Source organism: Callithrix jacchus, chromosome 5 (assembly GCF_049354715.1).
Source record: "Callithrix jacchus isolate 240 chromosome 5, calJac240_pri, whole genome shotgun sequence".
NCBI classification, from domain to species: domain Eukaryota; kingdom Metazoa; phylum Chordata; class Mammalia; order Primates; family Cebidae; genus Callithrix; species Callithrix jacchus.
Window position 1 is genome coordinate 89,247,542 of NC_133506.1, and position 18,180 is coordinate 89,265,721.

Sequence of the window (18,180 nt, forward strand, 5' to 3'; positions counted from 1 at the left end):
GCTCAATTAAAGTTTATCAAATGAATAAGTGAGTGAGTGAATTACAGGGACACTCCACCTTAGCTCTTTTCTCCTTTAAGCACTCCCTGGACCTAAATCATAACCAGAAACAATATCTCCTCTGATATCACCACTTCAAGCTCTCCCCTTGCCCCCACCACCTTCTCAGCTCCCAGCTCAGTGGCCTAGTTGCTATAATCTTTGGGTATCTGCAGTCCTTGGACCCTGCACTTTCTCCCTCTCCATCAGACCGATTCTGACTTCACATCCCTCCTCATCTAGCCTCACTTAGAAGATCGAAGTTCTAGTCCCTCCTCCACAACTCCCAGGGTGCGATCTCTCTCCTCCTATCACACTCTCCTGGGGAACCCCTAACCTGCATGTCCCCCACTCTGCTTTTCTGGAGTCAGCCCCCGAGCTGGAGAAACGTGGCTGGAGGAATGATATGACCAGGCTGGGCTCACCTTAAAGTCATGGTCACATACTCCCGGTTTGTCCTCAAGTATGCCAGCCCTGTAAGTGTGGATTTTTCTGGTAGGCTCACTTTGTCACTTTTTGAAAACAACGATTTCATGCCTTCTTCTCTTCCCTCAAACTTCCACACTCCTCCCCATGAGCCTCCCAGCAGATCGTCTTCCCCGAGGAAGGAAGAGCCACCACACACTGTCAAATACACAGAACCATCTTCCTCCATCCTGTGAGAATAATAATAATCCCACCCCTTCTTCCTCCATCCTGTGAGAATAATAATAAGCAAGGGTCTGGCTTTCCTGGGGCTTAGGACCCCAATGCCTCTTGCTTCCCAAAGACCTCTCCAGGTGTCCTCTTTCTACTGCCCATCAACCTCTCCCCATCTGTGAACAGGCTCTAGTGTCCCTGACTTTAAAAACAACAGCAATGGTGACAAACTGCTCTCCTGGCCTCACACCTCCCTGCATCGATTGCCCTATTTTTCTGTTCCTCTTTACAGTAAAACTTCTTGGAAAGTGTCTACACCAGCTGTCTTGACTTCCTTATCTTTCATTCTCTCTCCAATCCATTCCAACCCAGCTTCCCTTTCCTCCTCCACTGAAACTACTTTTGTCAAGTCACTTGCGCCCTCCCTGCTGCCAAGTCCAGTGAACACGCTTCTGTCCTCAGCTCCCAGAGCCTCAGAAGCAAGCAGCCCAATTGGCCCAGCCCCCTTCTGGAAGCACCTGATTCTCTCAGCCTCCGTGGAAGCCGCTCACTCTTTCCTTTCCCCATCCCTTGCTTCTCCCTATCACTTTCTTCTGCTTGTCCTGGTTTCTCTCCTCAATCTCTAAAGTTTTTCAGGGTTCAAGCTGGTTCAGGGTGGCATCATCCCTATGACTGTAAATAACGTCATGGGACCAGGCACAGTGGCTCACGCCTGTTATCCCAGCGCTTTGGGAGGCCAAGGTGGGAGGATCTTTTGAGCCTAGAAATTGGAGACCAGCCTGGGCAACATAGTGAGACCCTGTCTCCACAAAAAATAATTGGGTGGGCACAGTGGCTCACACCTGTAATCCCAGCACTTTGGGAGGTCAAGGAGAGCAGATCATGAGATCAGAAGTTGGAGACCAGCCTGGCCAACATGGTGAAATCCCGTCTCTACTAAAAATACAAAAATTAGCTGAGCGTGGTGGAGGGTGCCTGTAATCCCAGCTACTCGGGAGGCTGCGGCAGGAGAATTGCTTGTACCTGGGAGTTGGAGGTTGCAGTGAGCTGAGACCAAGCCAGCCTGGGCAACAGAGCAAGACTCTGTCTCAAAAAAATAAAATAAAATATAAAAATTAGCTAGGTGCAGTGGTGTGTGCCTATAGTCCCAGCCATTCGGGAGGCTGAGGCAGGAGGATCACTTGAACCCAAGGAAGTGAAGTCTGCAATGAGCCATGATTGTGCCACTGCACTCCAGCCTGGGTGACAGAGCGAGATCCTGTCTCTAAAAATAAATAAATTAAATAATAAATTAAAAATAAATAATAAGTTCATGAATAAAATAATAGTAATGTCATGGGAATGTGACAAAACATCTCCCTTGAAGTCCAGGCTGAATATTCACCTGCCTCCCGATGGCTCCACTGGGATGGCCCACACCCTCCCAACTGCAATCAGACGTTTGCATTTTCCACTGTTCCACCCTTCAACCCAGGAAATGGCATCGCCGCCACTGGTTACTCAAATGAAAAATTAGGGTGTCTCTCTGAATTCTCCTTTTCCCTCACCTTCCACACCCAGCCTGTTCAAAGTTCTATTAATACCATCTCCAACATACACCTATACCTGACATTTTCCAATTTCCCCAGGTTCATGCCACAATAATCTCTTACAATAGCCTGTCTCCTGCTACCTGCTTTACCCCGGCACCCTCCGAATCAGTCCCCTAAAATAGTCATTGATCTTTGAAAAACGAAAACTAGTTATGTTATTTCTCCTTTTAAAATTCTTCAGGCCTGGCCTGGTGGCTCACGGGTGTAATCTCAGCACTTTGGGAGGCTGAAGTGGGTGGATCGCCTGAGGTCAGGAGTTTGAGACCACCCTGACCAACATGGTGAAACCCTGTCTCTACTAAAAATACAAAAATTAGCCAGGGGGAATGGCATGCCCCTGTGATCCCAGCTACTTGGGAGGCTGAGGCAGGAGAATTGTTTGAACCTGGGAGTCAGAGGTTGCAGTTAGCCAAGATTGTGCCACTGCACTCCAGCCTTGGTGACAGAGTGAGACTCTGTCTCGAAAAAATAAAATATAATACAAAATGAAAAATAAAATTCTCCAGTAATTTCTCATTGCACTTAGAGTAAAACCTAAACTTACCATAGTGGCCTCCCTGGTGATCGAACCTCTCACCTTTGTCTGCTGATCTGTCCCCCTTGTCTGTCTACTCCAATCCCACTGGCCTCCTTCCAGCTCCTTAACCACTGAGCTGGCTCCTGCTTTTGGCCTCCACCAAGCTTCTGCTCCCCCTAGGGCCCTCTTCTGTCTCCCCTGACCCGTGGTTTTTCCTTCTCATTCCTCTGTGCTAAGCTCAAATGTCCCCTCTTTCAAGGGGCCTTCCCTCTCCTCTACTCCCCTTCACAGACCCCTGTATTTTCCTTGACATCATATATCACAATTTGTAATCACTTGCTTATTTGCTTACATATTTGTCTGTCACCCTCACTAGATTGAAACACCAAGAGAGCAGTGATTATGTCTGTCTGTGTCACCCTGGCCAGTCGTAACACTGTGCACACAGTAGGCACTTAATAAGTGTCTGTTGAATGAATAAGCAAATGGAGCCTTGGATACAGACGTTTCCAGGGACACAGTGGATTCTGATATGTTTCACTGATTCATTCATTCATCCATCCACCCATTCGTTCATTCTGTTTGTGGGCTGGAAGCTGAGCTGGGCATGAGTAGGACAGAAAGGGGCCACAGCTGACAGTCGGGGTGGAGGTGGGCATGGCACATGTGACTGTGACAAGAGAAGGTAAGGGAGGGGAGTTGACTGTGCTTTGGGAGTTTGGGTGGATGAGGGGGAGGAGAGTAGGTGGGGGAAAGACATGGCTTTTCAGCTTGGCCTCAAAGAATGAGCGAGTTAGGAACACAGGGAAACGGAGGGGAAGGAATCCCGCAGGGGCTGGGAACAGCCGGAACAAAGACAGGCAGGACGCAGGGAGCTTACTCATGTGTAGCACAGAAGCTGTTTGGGGGCTTGGGGGCAGGGAAGATGGCAGCTGGGCCAGGGCTTGCTGCAGGCCTGAGGGTCTGGACTTCAACCTGTAGCCTAGGAGAGCCCTTCGCAGGGCAGGTGGGCTGGGGTGGTGCCATCACTGGCAGCATGTGTGGTCCTCTGGCTCACCCTTTCTAGAGTAGAGGAAAGAGCTAGAATAGAGGGCATGAACTATGTTGTTTCGACAGGCAGCAGTGGAGGAATGGAGGGGCTTCTGGGATATATGGATGCCAGCTTCCGGGCAGGGACAAAGCACTGACAAAGCTCCAGGAGATAAGGCAGGCGATGTGCTGGCCAATCTCCACGGGGCTCCCTGGCCACAGACAGGAGTAACATGGGCCAAGATGACAGCTCCTGCTCTCCTTCTACTCGCCTCTGCCCCCGGATATCCCCTGAGATGTGGCAGCTGAGGGTCTGGGGGGCTCTAGGCAACCTCCTCCCAGTGAATTCAAGAATGTTAAATTCACATCTGTAATCCGAGCACTTTGGAAAGCCGAGGCAGGAGGACTGCTAGAGTTCAGGAGTTCAAGACCAGCCTGGGCAACATAGTGAAACCCCGTCTCTACTAAAAAATGAAACAAACTAGCTAGGCATGGTAGTATGTGCCTGTGGTCTCAGCTACTTGGGAGGCTGGGGTGGGAGGACTGCTTGAGCTGCAGTGGGCTATGATTGTGCCACTGCACACCAGCCTGAGTGACAGAGTAAGACCCTGTCTCAAAATAAAATAAAAATATAAAAATTAGCCTGGTATGGTGGCATGCGCCTGTAGTTCCAGCTACTCAGGAAGCTGAAGCAGGAGAATCGCTTGAACCCAAGAAGCGGAGGTTGCAGTGAGCCGAGATCACGCCACTACACTCCAGCCTAGGGGATAGAGTGAGACTCCATCTCAAAAAAAAGAAAAAAAGAATGTTGGAGTCACAAGGACTTGAGAGCAACAAGCCCAACTCCCTCATTTTGCAGACAGGGAAATTAAGGCCCAAAGAGGAAAAGAACCCACCCAGAGCTCACATATTAATTAATTCAACAAACGTTTTCTGAGCACCTGCTACAACGTGCGGGGCTGTGATCTGGGTGCCAGGGCAGACCGCAGCAGTGGCACAGTCCCTGTCCTCACTGAGCTTGCATTCCAGAGGGAGGGGGCAGGCAGCAAATAGGGAAGCAAATAAGATAATTTTAGAGAGTGATAAATGAGAGGCTCAGCCAAGACTCAAACCCAGCTCCTCAGGAACCAGGGCTGGAGTCTGTTTCACAAGTGAAAAGTCCCATGGAACCTCCGTCAGAATGCAAGTTTAGGAGGAAGTGGTGGGCAAATTCAGGCCATCCTGGGGGCCTGGAGGTGGTGACAGATAGGGATGGAGTCGGGGAGGAGGGGTCGGGAGTCAGAGAGCCAGGCTGGGGCCAGCTGTCTGTGGGCAGGGAGCCGAGGCTGAGGACGCTGGAGGGCGAGGCAGCTCTTCTCTGGAGTGGGTCCAGCCCGGCATTGTCTCTCTGTGGAGCAGCCAGATCGGAACACCCAATTCCAGATATAGTCTGACCACAGAGGCCTTTTCTCCCTGGCCTGGACAGACTTTCTGTTCGTTCATTCCAGGATGGCATCACTTCTTCCGCAGCCCAAACACAAGGTGGGGTTTGCAGTCACCCCTAGGTCTTTCCTCATCAGCTGTGGTCTCATTAGGTCTTCCCCTTCTTATGTACTGTGCAATTGATTTTTCTCTTTTAAACCCAGGTGCATCTCACAAAATATTAGCAACCTGAATCCAACAACGTATGAAAAGAATTATACACCACGACCAAGTGAAATTCATCTCAGGTATGTGAGGCAGGTTCAACATTTGAAAATCAGGCTGGATGTGTGGTTTATGCCTGTAATCCCAGCACTTTGGGAGCCCGAGGCGGGCAGATTGCTTGAGCACAGTTCGAGAACAACCTGGACAATATGATGAAACCTCATCTCTACAAAAAGCACAAAAAGTTAGCTGGGCGTGCGTGGTAGTGCCTACTTATAGTCCCAGCTAACCAGGAAGCTGAGGTGGGTGGATCACCTTAGCCCGAGAGGTCAAGGCTGCAGTGAGCCATGATCATACTGCAGCACTCCAGCCTGAGTGAGAGTGAGACCTTGTCACACACACACACACAAAACATCAATTAATGTAATCCATCATATCAACAGGCTAAAGAAGAAAGATCACAATATCATATCAATAGATGCAGCAAACGCGTTTGACAAAATGCAACTCCGATTCATGACGAAAACTTACAGCAAACTAGAAACAGAGGGAAACCTCCTAAAGTTAACAAAGAGTTAACTTTAGAAACCAGGAAACCTACAGCAAACATTGCTTTATTTAGAGTGCAATGGCACAATCTTGGTTGCAATCTCTGCCTCCTGGGTTCAAGTGATTCTCCTGCCTCAGCCTCCCAAATATCTGGGATTATAGGCATGAATCACGGTGCCCACCTAATTCTGTACTTTTTTTTTTTTTTAGTAGAGATGGGGTTCCACCATGTTGGTCAGGCTGGTCTCAAACTCCTGACCTCAGGTGATCCATCCACCTCTGCCTCCCAAAGTGCTGGGATTATAGGTGTGAGCTACCGTGCCTGACCTAACATTGCTCTTAATGGTGAGAAACTCAAAGCTTTTCCACTAAGATCACAAACAAGGCAAGTCTGTCCCCTCTTACCACAGCTTTCCAGCATCGACCTGGAAGTCCTAACTAATGCAATAAGACAAGAAAAGGAAATAAAAGGTATTCTGACTGGAAAGGAAGAGATAAAACTATCTTTGTTCACAAATGATCTGATTGTCTAAGTATGAAATCAGAATCAACATGAGAATTTCTAGACCTAATAATGATTACAGCAGGGTTGTAGGATACAAGGTTAATATAAATCCAGGTGCAGGATTTTACATCTTCCTCTACTTAAGTTCCCTTTGCTCATTGCACCTCTTCACCTCCAGTCCTCCAAAGGTCGGCTGGATCTTGATTTTCCTCCAGTTCAAGGCCATCCCTCACAGCTGAGTGTCTCTGATCCTGATTGTCCCAAATTATTGACCAGGCAAAGCTCAGGACAAACCTCCCTCCCTATCCCCATTATAACCTTCTAGAACCTTCCCTTGTGGGACAACTACACTTTTGGTGAGGGTTCTTCAAACATGCAGAAATCCACCCAGCTGAAGGGCATCAGCCTGAAATCCCCCAAGTGGTCTCAGCCATGCTCCTGGCAGCAAAAACCAGTGTAAGGTACTGATATGGTTTGGCTCTGTGTCCCCACCCAAATCTCATCTTATAGCTCCTATAATTCCCCAGTGGGAGATAATTGAATCACAGAGGTGGGTCTTGCCTGTGCTGTTCTCATGATGGGAATAAGTCTCATGAAATCTGATGGTTTAAAAAATGGGGAGTTTCCCTGCACAAGGTCTCCCTCTCTCTTTGCTTGCTGCCATCCACATAAGATGTGACTTGCTCCTTCTTGCCTTCTGCCATGATGGTGAGGCCTCCCCAATCACGTGGAACTGTAAGTCCAACAAACTTCTTTCTTTTGTAAATTGCCAAGTCTGGGTATGTCTTTAACAGACTAATGCAGGTACTCTCTTGGGAGATTGAGAATGAATGTGATGTGCCCCTCACTGCCTTCCCCATTAACTCCAGGGCACATCCTTCCAGATGCAGAGGTGGCAGGTTGCTTGCTGGCCTTGCTCAGGCACCAGCCGCCTCCCCTCTTGCCAACTAAGCATGCTCTTCATCTCCAACAAAGCTGCTAACCTCCCACAAGGATCTAGCTGTTTTGTTTCTCTATGGATTCGGAGCAAAATGATCCAGTGCCATCTGAGACCAGTGGAGACCCTCCACCCACAAAGTTCACCTGCAGTAGGGGGTCAGACTTGGAACTTCCTGGGAGTCTGAAACAGACCAGATTGCTTTGTCCTGGCCAAAGACAGCACTGGGCATCCAGGTGGCCTACTTCCCAAATTCCTATGTTCCTGCTATGGCCCAGCTCCAGGAGTGAAAAATCCATCCCTATGTTCCCCGGGTTGGAAGTCTCAAGTCACAACTTTTTCTCAGCTGGAGCAGGCCGGGGTGGGGATGGGAAGGGGGTAGCTGTATTGTTTCTCTGCCAGCACTTAGGGCCTGGAGAGGAGGAAAAGTGGCTTGTGCCTTGGCAGGCAGGGGCCTAGAGGAAGTCGCCCCAGCTGGCCCTCCCCTCCTGGCCTGACACTCTGTAGAGGAAATCTGCTCTGAGAGACCTTGGAGGGAGGCCTGGAGCCAGGAGCCTTGGGCGGAAACCTCCAGAGACTCAGAGGCCCAGAGAGTTCCGGAAACCAACTGGGGTGATGTGGGGGTGGGCTCCTGGGTGAGGAGTGAGCTAAAGCTGATTGCATTTTCCATGAAGACTCCCTAGGTCAGAACTAGCCTCCCTGTTTTAAGCTCCTGATTCATCCAGCCTGATAACTTGTTCTACCCAAGGGATAAGAATAACAGAGGTGGCCGTGTTTATTTCACACCTACTGTATGCCGTGGTTGGTTTCCTGTTCCGGATGTATAGGCATTCCCTCCTTTCACGATCAGCCTCGTTCCCTGTCAATCTCCAGGGTTCTCCAAGAACACTGGTTAGTTTGTTTTGTGTTTTGTTTTTGTGCAGTGGCACAATCTCTGTTCACTGTAACTTCCGCCTCCTGGATTCAAGCAATTCTCTCTGCCTCAGCCTCCCAAGTAGCTGGGATTACAGGCACTCACCACCACGCCTGGCTAATTTTTATTGGCCGGGCTGGTCTTGAACTCCTGCACTCAAGTGATCCACCCGACTGGGCCTTCCAGAGTGCTGGGATTACAGGCATGAGCCACCATGGCCAGCTAACTTGTTAGTTTTCCCCCAATTTTCTTCCTCCTCTCTCAAATCTGACCCTTTTCCTCTACCCAGAGTGCTTCTGGCTGGCTCAGTTCTGATGAAATAAAAGCCCACAAACAGGCTGTTTGGGTCTCATGCACTGTGGCCCTTCCCACTCACTTCTCCTAGCTCATCGGTGGGCCCCAGAAGCCTTTTCTCCCTAGACACAAGGTCCCAGAGTGGGTTTCTCCTCCCAAGTCTGAGCCTTAAGTTAAAAGAATGTGTTGTAAGACATGGAATTCTGAGTTTCAGTTAGCCCGGGAAAGATTTTCCTTAGCATGGGAGGGGCTGGTTTCTCTGGCCCCCAAATTTCCATACAATCACCTGTCGTGCTGACGTGCACAGGCCCATGAGGTGGAGGCTTAAGAAATATTTCTAGATGAAAAGTTATCACGGACATTATTTGGAGCTTATCACATCCCAAGGACTTCACTTGCGTCATCCTAGCTAAACAGCGGTGGAGCCAGGACTCGAACGCAGCTCTCTCATGCCAAGCCAGCCCCTGAGCTACTACAGACTTGGCCTCCCTCCAGCCCTTTGGGGAACTGGGCTTGGCATAGCTGCCCTCCCTCAGCATGGGGCCCACCCAGGTTGAGGTCCCACTCAGTTTGCTTCCTAAGCCAGCCCGACCCTCGACCATCTATCCCCATGGAAGGGCAGGCCAGATCCTCTGGGTGAGCCCCTGAGAGGTGTGGGCTGGGGTTGGCATCTGGTAGGCTCTGGCAGGGTCATGCTCAGGCCTCCTGGGCTTTTGTGCTGGGAGCTGTGTGTGGGAGGGGTCAGTGGGGGGAAGAGAACCACAGGTCAATTTGCACCAATTGACTCTCATATATCCCCTGACCCCCACATGGCCTACTTATACGCATGCTCATGCCCTCACCAGCACACACACACACACACACACACACACACACACACACACACACTCATTGCCTCTATGAGTCATTTCCCAGCTGCTCAAAAGGGTGGGGAGGCTAATTTGTTCCACTCAGGCGCAGGGCTTCCTGCCCTCTGTTGGCTCCGATCTTTCTTTTAAAATCTTTTCTAGAGTTAGGGTCTCACTATTTTGCCCAGGGTGGACTCAAACTCCTGGGCTCAGTTGATCCTCCTGCCTCAGCCTCTCAAGTAGCTGGGACCTCAGGTGTGTACCACCATGCCTGGCATCAGACCTTTCTAAGGAGCCGCTAAGCAGATGCCCCCCCCCCAACAAACTGGTGTTTGGCCCTGTTGCTCACACTGGCAAAGTCCTCCACCCCAGAAACTACTCTGGGGATGCTTCCTCCCCAACTACTCTTTGGAGATCCTTCTCCAAAGCTAGACTGATCAACTGGTGTTTGGGGGACGGGATGTTTGCTTAGGGGCTTCCTAAAAAGGTCTGATCCTCCTCTACACTCACATCTAAGCCCACCTCACCTGCCCTTGGACACATCACCCCTGCACACAGAGCTGCCTCCCTTCCCCTGCCTGCTCCTCGAAGCAGTGTGTCCACGGAGAGGCTGCCAAGAGGCCTGCTCACACCTGATCCTGGGCCTGCAGAACTCCAGGCAACCTGGTCATCCAGACCCTCCATCCACCCCCAGCCATCCAGGGAGGGTGGGCTTCAAGTCCTCCCGACTTAAGACAGGGGAGCTGGGGCACGGTCCAGCACTAGAGGAGAGGCTTTCAGCAACAATCTGAAACCTGGAGGAAAGAAAGGCTGACACATGGCTCCCCTGCTCCCATAACCCCAGGCATGACCCCTGCAGCACTTGGGCCCTGCCGGTCACTCTCGGAAAGTCCTACCCCAGTGACTACTCTGGGTGCTTCCTCCCCAGCTGCTCTTTGGAGATCCTTCTCCAAAACAAGACTGATCAAGAACTTGCCAACCTCAAAAAAGCTAAGCGTTGACAGCAGAACTTACTGAAAGGTGGGCCGGAGGGACCCTGCTCGGCTGCTCTGGCATCACAGCCATCACGGCCACAACTGCAAACCACAGTCCTTCATGGAAGGCTCTCTGCAGTCCACTTTATAGAAGGACCCTCACCTGGCCAGGCTCGGTGGCTCAAGCCTGTAATCTCAGCACCTTGGGCGGCTGAGATGGGTGGATCACTGGAGGTCAGGAGTTAGAGACCTGCCTGGCCAACATAGTGAAACCCCGTCTCTACTAAAAATACAAAAATTAGCCAGGCGTGGCGGCACATGCCTGTAATCTCAGCTACTCAGGAGGCTGAGGCAGGAGAATTGCTTGAACACAGGACGCAGGGGTTGCAGTGAGCCAAGATCACGCCACTGCACTCCAGCCTGGGAGACGGAACGAGACTCCGTCTCAAAAAAAAAAAAAAAAAAAAAACTGGGCGTGGTGGTGGACACCTGTAGTCCCAGTGACTTGGGAGGCTGAGACAGGACAGTCGCTTGAAGTCAGGAAGCTGAGGTTGCACCACCTTACTCCAGTCTGGGTGACAGAGTGAGATTCCATCTCAAGTAAATAAATAAAAATAAATTAATTAATTAATTAAAAGGGAGACCAGATAGGGAAAAAAGCCCACCCTCGAACTGCAGCTCCAAAGGGTGCCCAGAGCTGGACAAAGCTGTCCTTCTTGTAACTCTCTCCTTTTTGTATCCCCAGGGTGAGACATTTTATGTTGGGGTCACAGACTGCCAATAGCCACAATAATACTGGTGAACACGTATGTGGAGCCAATGACATGCCAAGCACTGTTCGAGGCACCTCACATGTCCATGAGCACATTAACTTCTCACCCTGATCCTGTGATCTGCCCCATTTGACAGATGAGGAAATTGAGGCACAGGGAAGACAAGTAACTCACCAGCTGGTATTTACACAGTAAACTAGGATCAGAAGCCTGGCCCTCAGCGTTTGAAAGAAACCCTGGCTCTTAATCAGGAGGTGAACCGTGACCTTCAAGCACCTATGGGGTAGGTGGGGGTGCCTGGTTTCACAATCCAGTTCAAAAATAGGATGGGGGTCAGCAACTATAGGGGTTTCACTCTTTCCTTTTACAAGAGGGCTCCTGGCAGAGGACCCTTCCGGGGCTCTGTGGCTTCCCCACCACCCCTACTGTCCCTGGCCTCCTTGAGCCCCTCTCTCTCCTCCAGCAGCCCCATCCCCCCAACAAGGGCTGTTGACTGAAAACTGCAGGGAATAAAAATAGCTGCTGCTGATGAGGCAGAACTGGAGCCAACACGCATAAAAGGCCGGGGCGGGGGCGCTGCAGGGAGCCTGGGATCCCCCACCCCAAGGAGCACCTTCCAATGGAGCCATGGGAGACCTGGCCTGTCCCTTCCACAGCAGGGCTGGGGACCCCTGCCGAAGTCACCAGAACTGCTCAGAACCCCACACCTGCCCCAGACGTAGGACTGCCCATGAGACCCATTGCCCTCGGCCCCCACCCTGCCCCGCACCAACCAGCTCCCTCCCCAGGGGGTGGGGGCCTTGGCCTCTGTGGACAGACCATGGCTACTCACACAAGCTTCGCGCCCCAGGGAAATGACAGGAGTCAAGGGCCTGACCCTTCCTGGTCCTTGACACCCTTCTCCAGCATCCCCTCCCTTCTCTCAAGCTGTTTTCTGGGGACTCCGGGCCAGATTTTCCCTTTGGAGAGAGCCTTTCCACCCTCCCTGTAGGTTCCAACACTTCCTGCCTCTCTGGTTTTGCCTCCTCGGGGGAGCCTTCTCTGAACCCCACCCCTACCCTGAAGCTGTACTGTCCCCACCCCCACCCCCATCAGATCTGTCTCCCTTCCTGATGGCCAGAGTTGCCCCCCAAAGGCAGACATGTTGTCAGAAGCACCCCAACACCTGACGAGTTCCGTGCCTTCAGATCAAACTTAGGGCTTCCCTGGGCCTGGTCTGGGGTTTCGGCAGAGACCCTGGGGAACAAAACAAGTGAAGCAGGTCTCCACCGACACTCAGGTCAGCCTTGAGCTGAGGAGGTGACCCCAGAGGCTGGGCTCCCACCCCAGGCCACTTTCCAACCAGAAATGACGAGCAGGGCCAGGCTGGGATGGAGCCACCTAGGAAGGACCCTCCGTGGCCTTCCCCAGTCCCCCAGAATCCCAGCACAATCCCTTGAGAGATGCCAGGGATGGAGAGGGGGAGGGCTGCTGAGGAGCCCAGGGGCAGGGCCCATGTGGCCAGGGGGCTATTCAGGCCCTTACCAGGCTCACCTGTGCTCAGTCGCCCTGCCTGACACAGCTCCCAAGGCCCTTGCATCTATTTACATGGTCCCGCACAGGTGACATGGCTCCAAATGCTAGCACAGTGACCATAGCTGTCCACACCACTGCCACACAGAGTGAGGCCACTGGCCAGGGGTGAGGCACTTGGGGGTGACCCAGAAGAATCTAGAGGGTCTTGGTAGAACCAGCCCTCCCTGCCTCCAAAACTACATCCCCCCAGCTCTGCTCAGGCCACTCTGCCTTCTCCACCAGCCATGGCCCCCCCCAGCAGGGAGGGCGGGTGGGAGGGGGATGTGGTCTGTCCCAGCCCTGACCCCTGGACCCCACTCTCCGGCCCTGCGTCTCCTCCTAAGACCCCCCAAGACTCCTTCAGAGTCCCCTTTGGGCTCTGGTCCCATATTCTTGCCCCCAAGCTGGGCTTTCTGCTCCTGTCCCCATGTCCCCCTCGCCTTCCCAGCAGGGCTCAGCGCTCTCGACTTCTCTAGGAAAGCAGCCCAGCCATGCTGGGTGGGCTGGGGGAGGGGCAGGGACGTGGGCAGAGCCTGGGATGTGTCCTCTGCTGGCATCTCACAGATTCCTGTTCTCAGCAGAGCAAAGGAGCCGCCAGCCGGCACCCCCCACCCCAGCCTCCTGCGCTCTCCTTCCCTCCAGCCCCCGAAACCCGGCCTCTGAGCCACACAAACAGGCCAAGCAAAGTCACTGTTTCAGCTCCTTGCTCCCGTCTCCTAAAGAAACTGCAGCCCCGTTCTGTGTCCCTTGGGTCACCCCAGCTCCTCCGGAGCCAAGCCTTAGCCCATGGGCTGTTTGTGACCAGAACAAGGAACTTTGCTAAGGACAGGAACAGCTCACCAGGCAGGGGCAGAGGGAACAGATGACCGGACAGAGAGAGCCAAGTCTGGGGCCAGAGAGAGGGTCCAGGCACCAGAAGATTCAGCAAGGGACGTGGGGCAGGGCCGGCTTGGGCCACAGAGCCCTGTGTGGGCAGGCGGTCAGCGGTACCCAGAACAAACTGGTGACTTTCTTGGAGCCAGGCTGGGGTTGGGGCCAGAGAGGCTGGCCCCTTGGGGTGGCCTGCCCCTTGGGGTACCTGGCCCGGGGCGGGTGTGGGGGCGCAGTACTCACTATTGGACAGGAGCAGAGTGGTTGCTGACAAGCCCAGAGCGCTGTGCCCACCTCGGGCTGGGGCTGGAACTCTGGGGGACTTGGCTGGGGGGCCGGGCCGGCGAGGACAGCTGCTACCGCTGATGTCACAGGGTCATGAGTGAAACCTGAGGACTGGGCCGATCTTCAGGTGGGAGCCTCGGCCACACTTCCCTCGCTGGGTGTGCTCTGGGCTCAGCCGGCAACCGCCTGGGTTCCGGACCTCCCTGCCCTAGGAGTGACAGACTCCCGGGCACACGCACCCATCCACACGGGCACATGCACACTCACTCACGGGTACACACGTATGAGCTGCATAGGCAGTTCCTCTCCCAACCTCAACAGTTTACACAGGCTCAACTCACACTGGAATCTGCATTCACACTGACTTCCAGAAGCACTCCCGAGGCACGCGCTGGCTCACACTCAGTCACGTGAGTGCACACTCATGGACGCACCCACACAAAAGCTGTGTTCCTGCAGGCTCAGCCGCGTGCAAATCACCCTTCGTATGTTCACGGACGCCTCCTCTGCTGTTACGCCCATTACCACACACACTCCAGCTCACATGCACAAACACACTAGAACCAGCACAGCAGGCTTCTGCACATACACATGGCTTCTATATGTGCCCACAGCACAAATGCCACATCGCACAAACACAAGGCTCTTACTGAGGGCCTATCTGTGTGTACACACACCATAGCACACGCACACACACACATATCCACTACACCACACACACACACACACAGCCACAGCCACACACATACAAACACACACACAGCCACACCCACAACCACAGCCCCCCCCCACACACACACCCATAAACGCCCCCACAGCCACGACCATACACACACACACACACACACAGCCACACACACCCACAGCCGTGCCTGTGCGTTTGTGGATTTTCACAATGTAACTTATGCTCCTGTTCACATGGACTAAGTGTCACCTACATGGTCACTAGATGTGTGCCAAGCATACGCCCATCTGTACACTCAACTCTCACATCACACACCAGATACATATATGCACTCACACCCCCTCCTCCGGCTGTTTAGCTGGACCACACAGGCGTCTCAAGGTCCCTTCTCCACCCGCACACCCACTCCCTGGCTATAGTCCCTGGCTGAGGGAGGGCTGTGCTGGGGGCCAGGTTGATGGACCCCCCCCCCCGACCCCTCCACTCTGGAGCTCTGGTGACCCCTGGTGGAGCCGCTGTGAAGTGACCCCTGGTGGAGACGCTGTGAAGTGCCCCCCTGGCTGCAGGCTGGAGAAGCCCCAGGGGAGCCCTGTCCCTGAGCCCTGGTTCTCCCAAATCCATCAGCCTTGGCAATCCTGTGCCACCATCTTTCCCGGCTGCCCCGTGCCCCAAGTGAGCTGAGCCTGGGTCAGAGTGGCCTTTGACGGAAGCATAGGGAGGCCTGGGGAGGGGCTGCCCTTCCTTGTCCCCACAGCAGCTCCACTCAGACTGTGGACACATCTTTAGTCCTAGCCAAGCCCCTCCTGGGGGCCAGGCTGCTCGTGGTTCCAGAAGTTTCGGCCAGATCTTACGCCCGTCTCGGTCCTGCTCTGGTTGTGGCCTGTGGTTCCCGAGGACTCGCCTCACACCCTAGGGCTGTTTCGTAAACCAGGTGTGACACTGGTGTTTCTCCATGCAGAGAATCCTGACTTCCATTTAGAATTATTTCTGTTCTTTTTGTTGTTGTTGTTTTTGAGCAGAGTTTCACTCTTTTTGCCCAGGCTAGAGTGCAATGGTGAAATCTTGGTTCACTGCAACCTCCACCTCCTGGGTTCAAGTGATTCTCCTGCCTCAGCCTCCCAAGTAGCTGGGATTACAGGCATGTACCACCATGCCTGGCTAATTGTGTATTTATAGTAGAGATGGGGTTTCACCACACTGGCCAGGCTAGTCCTAAACTCCTTACTTCATGTGTTCTGCCCACCTCGGCCTCCCAAAGTGCTGGGATTATAGGTGTGAGCCACAGCACCCGGCCCATTTAAGATTTTTTCAACTTCACAATGGGTTTATTGGGACAGAGCCCATGGTAAGTGGAGGGGCACCTGCACGTGGTTCTTCCTCCAGCTCCGCTCACTGGAGAGACACGCGCGCACACACTCACACCCACACAGCAGGCTCCTGCACATACACATGGCTCCTATATGTGCCCACAGGCACACTTGTGCCCCGAGCAACACAAATGCCACATCGCACAGACACAAGGCTCTTACTGAGTGCCCTCTGTGTGTACACACGCCACAGCACAAGCACACACCCACCCACAACTACAGCCACACACACACACCCACAACTACAGCCAATACACACCCACCCACAACTACAGCCACACACACACACACAACTACAGCCACACACACACCCACAACTACAGCCACACACGCACACCCACAACTATAGCCACACACACAAACTACAGCCACACACACACACACTACAGCCCCCCACACACAACTACAGCCCCTCCACACACAACTACAGCCACACGCACACACACTACAGTCACACACACACACAACTACAGCCACACACACACACCCGCTCCCTCTTGCTGGAGTTTCATCGTTGATGTCATCCAAGCGCCTGCCCAGCCTCCCTCTTCTTGGCAAGCGTCTGCTCCTTCCAGCATTTGGAGGAAAAGCAAACAGTTTTCCCATTTCCTCCCCATGCTGTCTCCCCGAAGCTGCTCCTCAGGATCCCTCTCATCACCCCCAGCCCTGCTGTGGCTTCAGGTCACTTTGCTGCTGGTCACCACCCCGAAGATCACCTGGCCACTGCTCCTGTCTGTGGGCACGAGAGAAGAGGGGGCGGGAGCTGCCATTATTCCCATTTATGGCTCTATCCCTTGGTTTCTACCTCACCATTGCCCAAAGCTCTAGAGGACAAGACCTTTTTATAAGAGGGATTGGAGTAACTGAAGGGGAATCACCACATATGAGCAGGCGGGGCTGCCACATTCAGTTGCATGGGTTGCGCACTACACAATTCTGGGCACCAAGCACATTGCAAGCATTGCAGAGTAGAATGCTTAAGATGATGATGTTCTGAAAGATGGCAGCAAAATGCCTAGGGTAAGGGGATAATTTTTCTAATTTGCACAAAGTGTCTTTGGACTAGGGATGGGCATGACTGGACAACGAACGCTGTATGTGAAATATGGCTTTTTCTCCACAGCCTAAGAGGAATGAATGCTTCCCTCTCTTGGCTCCTTCCTTTGGGGAACGGCTCCGCCCCTACTCCATCCAAATATGTGATTCTTCCAACTTGCTGCTTAAAGGATGACCTCCTCCCCTACCTAACACAGGAAGGGGAATGTCACCCACCCCTGGCAATCCTGTGGACCATAGTGGCACATCCAAAACCTGGGGACATGACTCAAGCTGGACCAATCATAGTCCTTCCCTGGGAGTTACATGTACTGAGACAAAAGAAAGACAATCTCTCTGTTCTTGGGAATTTCTAAACGTGTCTGAAGGAGCCGGGGTGTGTCTCCCACCTGTGGAGGAAGCTTGTCTGTAGGAGGAGGGAACAGGAACATCAAACAGAGAAGGAGAGATGCAAGAGGGGAGGGAAGGAAGGAAGGAAGGGAGAAAGGGAGGGAGGGAGGAAGGAAGGGAGAGAGGGAGGGAGGGAGGGAGGAAGGAAGGGAAAGGGAGGTAGGGAAGAAAGGAAAGAAGGAAGGAGGGAGGGAGGGAATGAAGAGGGAAGGAGGGAGGGAGGGAAAGTGGGACAGAGGGAAGGAGGGAGGGAGGGATGGGAAGAAGGGAAGGGAAGGAGGCAGAAAGGGAGGGGAAGGGTGGGAAAGGGAGGGAAGAAAGGAAAGAAGGAGGGAGGGAGGGAAGGAAGGAGGAGAGAGGGACCTGAGGACACTGTTTGAGTCTCTGAACCAGTTAAACTATAGACCAGCTCCATTACTGTCCTGTCACATTAACCAAAAAAGCCCACCCTTTCTTCTTAACCTAGTTTCAACTGAGTTTCAGTTACTCACAAACAAAATAATTCTGCGAAACAGAACCATCTCTCAGAGCCTGACCCACAGGAATTGGCCCAGTCACATCCCACTTCACACCCCACTCCACCCCCGCTCCCGGCCTGCCTCCTCAGCTTCCTCCCTGAGCAGTTTCATTGGGGTGATTTCCTGGGAACTATAGCAGCAGCATGCTCCCTCGTGGATGGGGGTGCCCTGACTTCAGGGGCCAGGAGGGGAGGCTCTGGAACTCTGCCCCACAGTGCAG

The 18,180-nt window shown here is 52.9% G+C and overlaps 1 protein-coding gene across 3 annotated transcripts in view; it reads right to left on the reverse strand.

Annotated features, from left to right (window-relative positions):
• Positions 1-13,975, reverse strand: part of SCN4A (sodium voltage-gated channel alpha subunit 4) — a 51,581-nt gene extending 37,606 nt beyond the window's left edge. For 2 of the 3 annotated variants that reach the window (XM_035300448.3, XM_035300449.3), the window contains exon 1: positions 13,903-13,975. The gene's annotated coding sequence lies outside the window, so the exon portion shown is untranslated. Of the gene's footprint in view, positions 1-13,629; positions 13,795-13,902 lie in introns of those variants that run through there. The other variant, XM_035300450.3, reaches the window with a different exon arrangement.
• Positions 13,976-18,180: the final 4,205 nt, after the last annotated feature.